Consider the following 13,449-nt stretch of genomic DNA (forward strand, 5'->3'; position numbering starts at 1 on the left):
GTCGGGAATTTTATCAATGTGTTGATTAATTGATCAATGGCCGCTGTTTAAGATCGAGATGTGCAAAACTGGAATTGAAAGGACTTTGAAGGATGATTTATTGAAATAAATGCGAGGAATTGATAAGATAACAGCACGGAGTTGATACGTCGTGCTAATATCGGATGGATAGCGAAATAAAGAAATTCTGAAAAAAAAGTTGCTATCCTGTCGCTTCGCTCGTTACGCTCGCGATGCTCACTGGTAGGATGTTGCCTGTTTCTCACTTATTTAAAACAAATTGATAAAATTGCCGACTCCTGAGGCTTTCCACATACATGTTATTACAATAAGTTTCTTATTAATTGGATATAATGATTATTGTTTAAAGTGATTGATGTTTTATAGGTCAGGTCAACCAAGTACTCGATGTTAATGTACATGTAGTAGTGATGTCAAGACAATAAAGCGATTGTTTGATGTAATATAGGTCAGACCAATCAGGTAATTTTCTCAAACATGACATATTTTTTTTCAATTTTAGAAAAGGGGTCAAGAAAGAATGTGATGGGGTTTGTCCTTGTCATGTAGACTTTTATATATATTTACTTATACTTTAGTGTATCTTGTGTAATTCTTGATGATTAAATAGTAATCAATGACAACCAATTTTTATGTGATTTTTTAATTTAACCCCAACATATGCTTTGCTTTTCAGTAACCATTACGCTGATGCTCCAGTCTAATGTGAAAATGAAAATAAAGACGATCAAGTTATTTGATAGTTTGTATGTAGTATTTAAAAGAAATTATATCTGTAAAAAAGAAAAATTGTAAATTTTTTTGCAGATATTTTTTTCTACAAGTATTGCACATGGACATTTAATATTATACGCCGAAATACATGTAAATACATGTATATGGGTTCATGACAAATACAATTGCTTTTGCTGTTACGGCCACCTTTAATCAGAAGCCACTCGCCATTAGCGGCCAGTTTCAATCCAGCCCGTTTTGTTTTTCACTATGATTTAACTCATTTAAGCCGCCACCTGTCTAACGCGGCCAGCGCCCAGTGTTTTTAGATCCCGTGATTTCAACATGCCCTTTCTCAGGGGCCATTTTGTTTGTTTTGTCACATGACTTCTGTCTCTGACATGTGACCCCGTATCGAAAGAAGCCAAACTTAGACAGCTGATAATGAGTTAATGACAAATAATTGAGTGTGTAATTTGAATTATGCTAAGATTTAACGAGATAGTTGATTATAACACATGTTTTGTGTTGTTTATATATCTGTTTATAAACTCAATTCATTACAAAGTTATTAAATGCCCAGTCAGCTTAACATGTACTGCAATTTGCAATTTAAACAGCCATTTAAAATTAACATAATCTGTTTACTCAGCAACCAGAGCTGTGTATTCACCATCTCTGTGTACGCCGCAATTACAGTTGTTATTAATAGATCCGTGCAATAGAGCTAAATAAATATATTCTCGATGCTTTTCTTCATTAATTTGTAACCTGGAATAAGAGGCCATCTCTCTAGAATGACAGGCAAATATTGCTGCAGAGCCAAGTTGCTTTTGTATAGATAATAGCGAGCGCAGCGAGGCGGCGCGAAGCGCCGCTCGCGTAGCGAGCTCCATAGACAACGTGTACGAACGGAGGAAATTCGAGTTGAAATCTGCACATTGTTCAAATAAAATTTTGTGGACCCGCGTGAAAACGTTCTACTATCCCAGTGATCCTTTGCGGTGCATAGCAACATGGTGGAACAGGAAGCGTTTCAACGGAAAATTCTTACCTCTAAATCGCATACATCATTTTCATTTAACAGTAAAAAATCCTCTTAAAAACAAAGTAAATAACACATAAGCCTACGTAAAAAAAACTGTACCTATCTGAACGTTTGCTGACATATGACGTCATTTCCTTCCCCGAATTTGTCCGACAAATTACGATAACTGTCGAGCGCAAAAGACAGTTAACTATGACGTCACAAAGATCTCGCGTTTTAATTCCCGCGATACATTTAGAGGCGGATCAAGCATCTGTACTGGGTGTAACATGTAGAAAGTACTCAGTATCGGTGTAAACGGTGACTCTTTGGCTGATTAGTTTTGTTTTGATGAATTATTTTTTTTTTGCTTAGTAAAATTAATACACATGCAAGTTCCATGCTAAATTTATTGTCATATCTATCCAATCATTATGCATACGTTAGGTAGGTGACAAAATATTATTAAAAAAGAAAAGTCTAATCATTATTAAATCTACGTGCAGCCACGTCATTTTGTACATGTAATGAATAAATAAAAGAAAAGAATTAAACTGTATAAATATCTACATGTATTTGTTATATAGTTGCATATGTGGTCAAACCTTTCAATAATATTGGATATCACACACTAAAAAAGGGCACATGTCTACAACGCTTATATAGCGTACAAAAATTGAAAAGATTAAAAACAAAATTGATGTCACAGAGGAAAATAGTTAAAACACAGATAACACAGACACACAATTTATTGTTTACTGATTTTAATGATCATTATTAAAAGGTAAAGGAATGATAAAACATACTAGTAATTGTATTTACATAAAAAAAAACCAAACGGCTTTGTGTTTATCAAAATATTTAAATAATTCTTTTTAACATTTTATTAATGCTCAGTGGTAGTTTGTTTAAGTGTATAAGCCTAGGAAGGGACCATTGGAATAAAAGTTTAATAACTTTGGGTTCCTTGCGGCGGTAAAAGTTTTCAAACAAAGCCCAAGTTTTTTGGTTAGGGCAAGTCCATAGGTTGCATTTAACAATGATGCCAGATGTGTGGTTCCTTCTGCGCTCGCCCCAACGGTCACACCGTAAAACATATTAAAGATTAAATATGCTTTTCTGTGTAAAATAATTTTACTGACTGTTTATAGAGAGTTGTTTTATAAAACATTTTTAAGAAATGTTTACAGTCACAATTTTCTTTGTTGATATGTACAAAGATACAGAATACATGTAAGTAAAAAAGTTAAAACTGATTGAATATTATATCTTAAAGGCAATCATAGAAATAAATTGGAAGTTTTTTATAAATTGTATTGATTCAAGAAATATCAAATATTGTTCGCATACTATAAGATTACAGTGTGTATTACTTATTTCATAAATAATGAAAACAATGTAATCAATCATTAAGACATTTGATATAACTTGCAAAATGACAATTTAGTCCACAAAGATACATGTATATTGTGCTACTGTTTTTCCATCTTTGACATTCCAATCTATTTCCAGGCTGTATCATGATGTAATTTAATATACATGCACATATATTATCAGACATATAAGAACAAACATATACTTGAAACATCAAATGTGCATACAATCAAAATTCAAATATTTAAATACTCGTAGCCACTTCAGGTTCAACAAGTTTACTGAACTATCGGAAACACCATAAAAGTCGCATAATGGTCAGAAACGAAATGCAATAAAGTGCTGTAAAAAGACAAAATTGAACTAAGCTTATGATAATCCACATCCAAACACGAGAATTTTACCGACCTGACCCTTAGTTATCAAACTCGATGCTTACTTTACTAGTAAATTGACTCTTTAAAAAAATTGCCTTTATACAGGAGGAGTATGATCAGGATTCGAACGAAAAAAAAAATGTTCAATTCTTTTTCTTAGTATTCCTTCTCATTCCAAAATATGGAGAGAAAATGAGTAAAATTTACGATAGCATAATGGCCTTTTCAACAAATAAATAAAAGTGCCTAGCGGCGAAGGGGTTAAATCTTCCATATCAACTAGGCTGCCTTTGGTGTAATAAAATGTTGTTCAGAAATATTTAAAATCGATAGAAGGTCACGAGCTCTCGATAAAGTTATACAATGTAAAATTACACGTTACTCATAAACATCATAAACTAGGTATTTTAAGATTCTAATATCATTTGTTTGCAATACTTTTTTGCATTACAATCAATTAACAGAAAGGTAGTTGTTTCAGCTAATAATTTGATTCTTTTAAAAAATAAATAATCACAAGTTTAAAATTTTAGTCCGAGTCTTTTTTCGATAACTGCACTATGATAAAAGAGTAGGCTATGCCTTTAATAATGTCTGTTCCAACCTTGAAAGATATTATCTAAGGTTTTAAATTGCTGTAGTAATACTGGATGAAACATTGTACGCATATTACATGTTATAAATCAGATATATTGTTCAAGTGATGAGTAGTTTTTGAATTTTTGTATATTCAATTTGATGTATTTGATCCGTGGTCTAGCGTTGTGAAGGTTACATATATGTAGGTATTATAATCTTTGTGCTTTTTGAAATTCGGGATGATGTAAAAAATGACATTAAATGACTCAAAAGTCATTTTCTGACGCTGAAATGAAATTTAAAAAACTTTAACAAAAATATTTAGTATTTGATCTTGATCTTACTATATGTTAATGGTTGTGTGGGTAGTGATGTGGCATACACCTGACCTTGGAAGATATATAAGGACATGTTTCCTTGTAGAACAACTTTTACCATGAAAAGGTATATCATTAGTTTTCTTCAATAAAAAAAAAAGAGGGTCGTTTATACCCAAAGTGCAGCGATGCATAATGATTTTCTATTTCCGTAAATATAAAATAAGAGGGCATTTTAATATCCAAACTTCTATCTGATTTCAATTCATTTGATGATTTCATGATTTCATTTCAGTTGCAAAAAAGTGCATCTTTATAGACTATCTGTGTATTAATAATGCTCCTTATGCAGAGAACATTAAGGACGTTTGATCTTTTATAATTCACAAAGGAGGTATATCAGAATGCAAAGATTTTACATTTAACGTTTTGAATAGTCTCCTGTAAGGTGAATTTAAATGTCATCAACGACAGAATAATGAATGTACAGCACTTTTATTTCATGAATATTGAACGACTCAATTTGCCTTCCAAACGATACCATTTGTTATCAGTTGACTATTGATTCTTATTGTAAAAGGGTCTTCTTATCTGTGGGAAGCTCCTTTTTTCGTTATAACCACGTCCTCTTTATATAACATTGGCTAAACAACCCTTGTTATTCATTGCATACATGTGTCTTACAACAAAACCTTTAACCCTTTTTAACGACTGCAACACAAACTTACAACATCTAGCTATGCGTACATGTGATGGTCTAACAAATATGCTATCATTCTATATAAACACTACATCAGACAAAAGTGGCATGTACACTAGCTAATTAATGAAACAAAATGTGTTACATAAATTATTACATCAATAAGTTTTGCGGCTAACAACGAAGGAGACTGAAATTTTATCTTCATCATAAACTTTACTAGAAAAAAGGTGGGAAAACACTAACAGACTATATTTATGGCTGTTGATAATAAATATCAACTGTAACGTATTTCATCTGTTCCTAAATGGTAAGTTACAAAAAGTAAACATTACATACATTGTCATTGGAATACCTACATGTCATATATCATATAAAATTTTATGCCGAAATTTTATATGAGGCAACTCTAACTATCATAACTAAGATAACTGATCACTTTCAAGATGTCTGTTGAATTACCAACGACATAAAGTTCGTTATTGCACGAAATGCTTAAATCCTGCGGGCAATACAAATCACAGTTGTCAATAAATCGAAGAAAATGTCCATTGTGGTTGATGATGTGAATGATATTATTTAAGAAGTCACACACCAAAATATGTTGCAATGCATCGCATACAATACCTCTTGGATTGAATTTGTTTTTAAATCTTCTCAATTCGCGATTTCCATTGTAAGCAAACATGAATTCCCCAGAGGAATCCACGACGATAACATCATCCCAGTCAGAAACACATATATCAAAGTTGGTATTTTCGCATACGAAAAGGGGATTGGAATATAATGCTTTATCTTGGTCCTTATATTGGATTTCTTGTAAGACATTACTGTCCTTAAACCTAACAACTTTGTTTTCTTTTCCGTCATCTGTCTGCATTGTGACAAGTAATTCGTCTTTAGAACTGCAACAAACAGCCAGCGGTTTCCATCCATTTAGTGTGATAACCCTCTCTGTCCTGTTATCCTCTATATTTTTCACTTTATTAATGCTCCGTTTGCGGTTATCACTATAAACTAAGTGGTTATCTGACGTTACTGTTATATCAATAAGAAAGTGGTTTTCTGGCTTTAAAGCATGGATACCCAACACTTTGCCTTTGTCATCAAAGCATTTGATGTTGACTCCTGATCGTACGAAACATTTCTTAGACTTGTGCAGACAACACACTTTTGGCGATACTTTTAATCCAGTTTCACACACTCTGATTATTTCAGGTGTTTTGAGGCAATCTTCATTTTCTAGAAGATTGATATTAGAAATGATAAATTGAGGCTTCTTGTTCTTCTTCATGGATTTTGAAAGTTCTCCGAACATATCCTGCAATTGCTCAGGAATAATTTTTCCAGGAGAAAAAGTTGATGCTGTCAATTCAAACAACGCTGGGATTTCTCTAAACGTTTCGTTCTTTGATATGTGTGTTAAAACTTGGGCATTTTTACTTTTGCTTATGTCCTTATTAACTTCCGCCGATTGCCTTATGGCTTCAAGATTGTTTTTTATTTTTGAAATTAAATTTGTACAATCTTCTATGTCCCTCTTCTCATTTTCCTTTGCTTGCTTTGAGTATTGGTCGATCATTGTATTTAATGCTTGCTTTAACCGATTTCCTTGCTCTTTCATTTTCTCTTGGATTTCTGCATGACATTTTTTTTGCAGTGAAAGCAGAGTTTCTAGTTCAAGCATAATTTTTTCATATCCTGGTTCTAATGATTGTTCTAATTCTTCCGTTTCCTTATCCAACGTTGCTAAACGTGATCTTATTGCACTTGATATTTCAACTAGTTGATGTTTATGAATGTTCAATGCTAGACAACTTTGACAAAGAGCTCGATTACACGTGTTGCAGAATATTACACATATTTGCTTGTGATCCACACATTGAAGATCTTCCGATGATTTTCGATCCTTGTGTTTTACAATGGAATGCGCTGTTGATCCGTCATTGTTTGTAACATGGCGTCCAATACAATTTTTGCATAAATTGACATTGCATGTTTCGCAAATTCTCTCTGCGGCCTCTTCTTTGCACAGTCCACAATTTACGGAATCCTGCGCACCTGACATATTTTAATACTTTAAGGTCCATATATGTATAACTGTATTTTGTTGTATCATACTCTTTTTTCCCAGCTACTAATCATTTAGTAATTACTTTTTGTCTTTCATCTATCAATAATGAACACAAAATAACTTCCTACCTGAAAACATTTCTTTAAATACCTCAACGCTTACTGGTTGTTTGTTTACGTAGTTACTTAGAAACAAGGTCATTAAATATACAGTAAACAAATGAAATAGATAGTGCTTTACCTGTAAACAACATTAACGCAGCAGTAAAATATGAAGACCACTCAAAAAATTGTGTGTCACTTTGGAGGACATATTATAATTCTGCTTTGAAATATTCCAGTAAAGTCTTATTATCTGTACATTTTAGTTGTTGATAACAAATGATAAAGTTGGCAAATATTACAGGAATTTCAAATCAGAGGATAAAGTAATCGATATCTTTATAAAGTATTGAAACAAATCGAAATAACTGTTTATTCCAAGTCTAAAGATTCAGGCACTTTGAGTGACTAATAAGATAAATACGACGTCACACCACAAAACAAATGCTTGATTTTTTTCCCATAAAAACAGTTCACTGACATAGAGTACATTGATGTTATCTTATCATGTGGTTCATGCAGTCTGAAAAATTTGGAAAGCCAATGGATGTACTAGTTTTTTTTTCCAAATGCGTTATTTGTTAATTGTCAACGGAGAAATATTGATTGTCAACTCTGTAAATTGAGTTTTTGAACATTGAATATAACAATTTGTAAACGTAATTTGTAAGACTGATCAAGTTTTTGTAAGTTTTTGATTCATAATCTGTTTAATGCAAGTTTGACATTGGTATTTGCGGAATTCATGATCTGTGTTTTAAGATTTGTAAGGCTGATGACAGTGGGATCCTGTGGATATCAATTTTTCATATTAACATGTACCGGCGATAACTAATATCTGATATGATTAAGTACTTGATGCACACCCTTCTTTTGATACCCAAGCACATTGTTGTCAATTTTATGGCAACATTGACCCCCTCCTTCCTCCCTCGAGCTAGAAAATTCTTTTTTTTTTAAATTCTAGATCCGTGCTTGAGATAGCGAAATCTTAGATATACTTTTGGACCCGACTCTGCTTTTGTGAAGTTCAAGTCCACTTTATTCACTCAACAAAACCACTCTGTAAATGGTACACGAGGTAGTTACATATATAAAATATAACAAATAAATACCATCAAAGGCAACTGTGCTCTAAAAGAGATATACTTTTATTTAGATTTGTATAGATGTATGTAGATAAATATATAACTACACAAACATGTACAAATAGGGCATGAATTGTTATTTAAAACATAAGAAGGGTAATTAAGTGATGCACTAAGTTGTCTTCATTTTTGCGCTAATTATTGATATAATGTCTTGAAATTCTAAGACAAATGGTTACGTGCAAAAGTTTTGTATAATATTTGATAATGCAGTACACTCCAACATATAATGAAGTTCAGCTGCAGTTTGTCACAAAGAATACCAAATCTCACAGAGTGGGGTTTATTTAATCATGTACCAGTTTCTATTGCGGAACGGCGACTTTTAAAGCGAGATTGTAAAAAATAAATTTTTTAGTATTTTATATAACTCTTCTTTGTATGTTTTTAAAATTCTACTCTGTAACAGTGATCTTAATTGTGGTCTGCAAAAAACGAAATTTTAAAGTTCAAGGATAGTAAAAGCCAAAATTTTGTTTTCCAAAGCTAACAAAATTAATATAATTACAGCAAATATATGCATGATTTTAAAAAAGCCAAGAGAATTAAAGCTTTTTACGGGCCAAAGTGAAATTTTTGTTATTGAGAAAGTATTAAGAACGCTATGATGCCGACCAAATTATTGTGAACACGGGCTTGCATCTTGAAATAATTCTACCGAATATGAATTATTGTAGGTACATGCTAATGTAAAAGATTGGCTCTATAGTTTCATAAGATTCCATAAAATTCGACCAAGCGCACTTCCCCTGTCGTCAAAATGGAATCTTGAAAAACAAATCACGAATGACGTAAGTATAAATGTCAAACTTTCATAGAACGGATTATGAACCACAATTTACTGAAACCTGATAAGCTCACGAATGACAATTGACAAATGCTTTTAAAAAATGTGTTGGGGGCCAACAGATTTAACATGTACCAGGTTTGTTGTTGCTCCGTCAAAAATATTTTAAACTCTATATTTTACAAAATGTTTACATGTAATGTAAATTTTCCTAATTTCAACTAATTTGTAACAAAAGGGTAATATATTACGATCATACAATTCTTTCAAAATAAGAGTTTTACCGATCTCAGAGTGAATAAATTACCTTTAATGTTGAGCAAACAATTGAAAATCAACTGCAGTGATAATAACAACAACATTGAAATAAACACAACAGAATTTTTTAAAGAAATCAAAGTAGACCAATAAAAAGAAATTCACAAAAAATCAAGTAAATCTAATAGCTACAACTTTAATCTCTATTTTGGTCAATTTTATGAAGAAGGATTACAAAGGGAAATAATACTGCATCGAATACAAGAGATAATACTCTGACGTAGTTTTGTGACCTTTGACAGTGAATTATACAGAAAATGTTTAGTTACGTGCATTAAAAAATATCTGTAATTTCTAAAGTATAACATCTATTAGAATGGGGTAAGTATTACCTGCTAGAAGTGAAATAATTACGTTAGATATAAATTGCTTGATCAAATAAAGCATTTACATATATCTATTTCATCCATTAGATATGGATATTTTGTGTGTACTATTTTCCTGACACTTGCCGTTGACAATTTTCTCGCTCAAAATGAATTTCTTGTCATGCGCACTACTATTGATCCTATTCGGGAACTTGAAATATCCTCATGTCGTGTAAGCTGTGGGGATGCATTTTACACGTGTGCTATGGTGACCTGCAAAGATGACAATACAAAGTGCCAGAAAATGTGTATTACCGATTTTCGAGCATGTTTCCACGTCTGTAAAATCAGACTCCCTTATGCTGATCCAATACCAGTGGTGCCACCCGATGCGTTTTTGCTGAAAAATCGCAATCAACTATTATCATAGAAAAAACAATGTTAATTACTGTATAATAGAATTTTATCATCAATTAAATGTATGTTGTTTTCACCTGTCTCTTATAATTTTTTTTATATATCGCATATCGAAAGCAGATCAAATAAATATTTTCACGGTAATCATAATAAAATTTTATTGTTGTTCTTTTAATTTTGAAATATACATGTATGCATGTATATTTTGAATTTATAACTTATTGATGGGTTGGGGCATTTGAGTTATATTTTCTTATTAACGGTAGTTACTTTGGAATTTGATTATGATTTACAAATGAAGTTCGTTTTATTACAGTTTTTGGCATGAACTTTCATGTATACTCATATCAATGTTAGCGGTAAAGGAATCGAGGACAATGTAAAGGCTTATCAATATGTTTCACGATATAACATTCAACCAAAGGGTTAAGATAATGGCATTATGATTGACAGCGATCCGTGCAAAATGAGGTTAGTCAATTGATCATATATCAACAAATCTTATTATCATTTTCCGTTATATTTCAATTGTTCTTACGATAACGTTGATAAAACGCCGTTTTTGGTACTCTAACAATTAATACATTTTCTTTGACAGATTGTACAAGTCAAGATCCATTGTTTTACTTTTTCTTTCCATTATTTTTCTACCAACGTTTGCTCAATATCAGAATGGATTCCCTATGTTCTATTCAAAATCGACAATAAGTCCAGCGATTGCACAGGAAATTAGTGAGTGTCGACAACAGTGTGGAGATAAATATTACACATGTGCAACATCGAACTGTAGCCGGGAAGCTTGTGAAGTGACGTGTCTCAATAACTTCCGGTTTTGTTACAAAGGCTGTCAGCAACAAAGACTTAACACACGAAATAATTTTCATGCGAACCCTGATGTTAATTCGTTTGTTATTCATCATAAGAAATTTAATGAATAAATATATCTGACGTTTAAGAAGAATGAAGTTTACAATACATATCATTGGTTTATCAAAAAAGTACTATTTGCATTGAGCGAAAAAATTTTAAAACACTATAATGATATCCAATTTTTGAGAAATCGTTCCTCTTTGGTGTTTTTTTTTTATAAATAAGAACATTGACATTACTTTTGCGGATTCAATTATGCACGCTGAAAAAACAACACTTGATTTTCCAATCGTTAATGTTGATTTTTTATCATAGTTTCATGCAATTTACATCGATCCAAAAGATATAAGCGAGAATTTGAAATTTGCTTGATATGCTTCTTGCGATTTTATGCAAAAATTAATTTCTTGCGTTTTAATAGAAATCTACTGATTATGTCTGTAATTAAATAAAACTTTTATCCAGCTCGCCGACTTCACCCTCAACATATATTTTTTATCATCGGAAAAAAAAAATTTTGTCTTACAAAGTTTATAAACAAAATAAAATTTAAAAAAAAATTATTAATAGCATTAATGCATTCTACAAAGTGAGAACAAAATGAGTTGTTCCGGTGTAATGGTGGCTCGAACCTTTAACCTACATGAATACTGTGAAATCATTAAATTCCGTGGCGGCCAATTTTCGTGGATTGCTTCAATTTTCGTGGATTGCTTCAATTTTACAAGTTCGTGGAGACGTAATTTCGTGTGTTCTATTAAACCTACAAAGGAAATATGACATTATTACCATAATTTATTGATTCGTGGAGGATGTTAATTCGTGGATGAGAGGTACCCTAGAATTCCACGAAAATTGAGCCACCACGAAATATAATGATTCCACAGTATGTTCGATCTTAATGAAACCATTAACTCAAGCATTTCGCTGATCTTAATATTACTACTAGAAGACTAAGTAAATTTGCCAATAAAAAGGCTGATTTATGGTACGAATAAACCCCATTTCCCCGAACAACTAAGAACTATCAAACATTGCGGAGATCGTTTTAATGAAATTAAGTTTCCTGATATGTACCTTCAGAGTTGACATTCAAAACTCTAAGGACAATTTTAATCTTTTTAATTATTTTTAACATAAACAGAGTAAAAATCATTTAAGTATTTTTTTTCCTTTAAAATAAAACTGATAAGCAAGCAAGTTAAGCAAGTTATTATGATTTTGGGGTTAGAACATTTCTTTCTGTGGAATCATTTAATTTCGTGGGGACCACTTTTCGTGGATTGTTGGTTTTTTGCTTGTTCGTGGGGATCGAATTTCGTGGATGAGTCAGTTTTCAGTCTTAGTAGGTAAATCAAACCCTTTATAAATAGTTTTCGTTGAGGATGTAAATTCGTGGGCGAGGGCTACCCACGAATACCTCGAAAATCGAGCCACCACGAATTCTAATGATTCCACAGTATTGGTTTGATAGCAGAAAAAATTCACTTTGGGTCACATTTTGTAACACCTCATATACAAGTTTGCCTATAGAACAGAGTAAACAGAGGGAATGCGGTGATGAGGTGAACATATATCACAGATCGGAGAGTTTTTGGCAAACTGAAGAAAACGTTACATCCAAGAAATAAAAACAATTTAAAATGTTATTTACCTCAAAACTCCATCGAGATTTATCATTTTATCAAAAACTATATAGCCAGTACTGAGGAAAAGATTTATATCACAATTTTTATATGCGATAGATTCACAGAAACAGCAAGAACTTTGATATGCAGAGATAGTTCACGGGTTTATACACACAAGGAACGTATGTGTAATTTATACGGCATTTTAAACATTGAGATTGAATTTTAGATACAAATCAATTCTTTTTTTTAATTGCAATCTGTCGAATCTAAATGTTTATCCCTTGTGTTCATAAACATGCGAACTTTCTTTGCATAATCGCTTACTCCTCTCATTTTGTATCAACCAATGCGTTTGATTATGTATGGAAAATTTGAAATAAAGACATTCCAATAAAATGGTCAGCATTCCCGACTTTACGAAATAGTTGCAAAATACTGTTTGCAAAGTTGCCGATGAAATTATCAAGTTATATGAAGGCTCTTTTAGGTAAACATTGACACATGCATCTGTTTTCTTTACGATCCATGTAAGTACACATTAAATCAGGTTTGCCCTTTTATATATATATATATATATATATATATATATATATATATATATATATATATATATATATATATATATATATATATTTCAAAATTTTGAAACAGTTAACCTCACTACAAGTTTTTTATCTTATTTCATA

This window comes from Magallana gigas, chromosome 9, assembly GCF_963853765.1.
Source record: "Magallana gigas chromosome 9, xbMagGiga1.1, whole genome shotgun sequence".
NCBI lineage: Eukaryota > Metazoa > Mollusca > Bivalvia > Ostreida > Ostreidae > Magallana > Magallana gigas.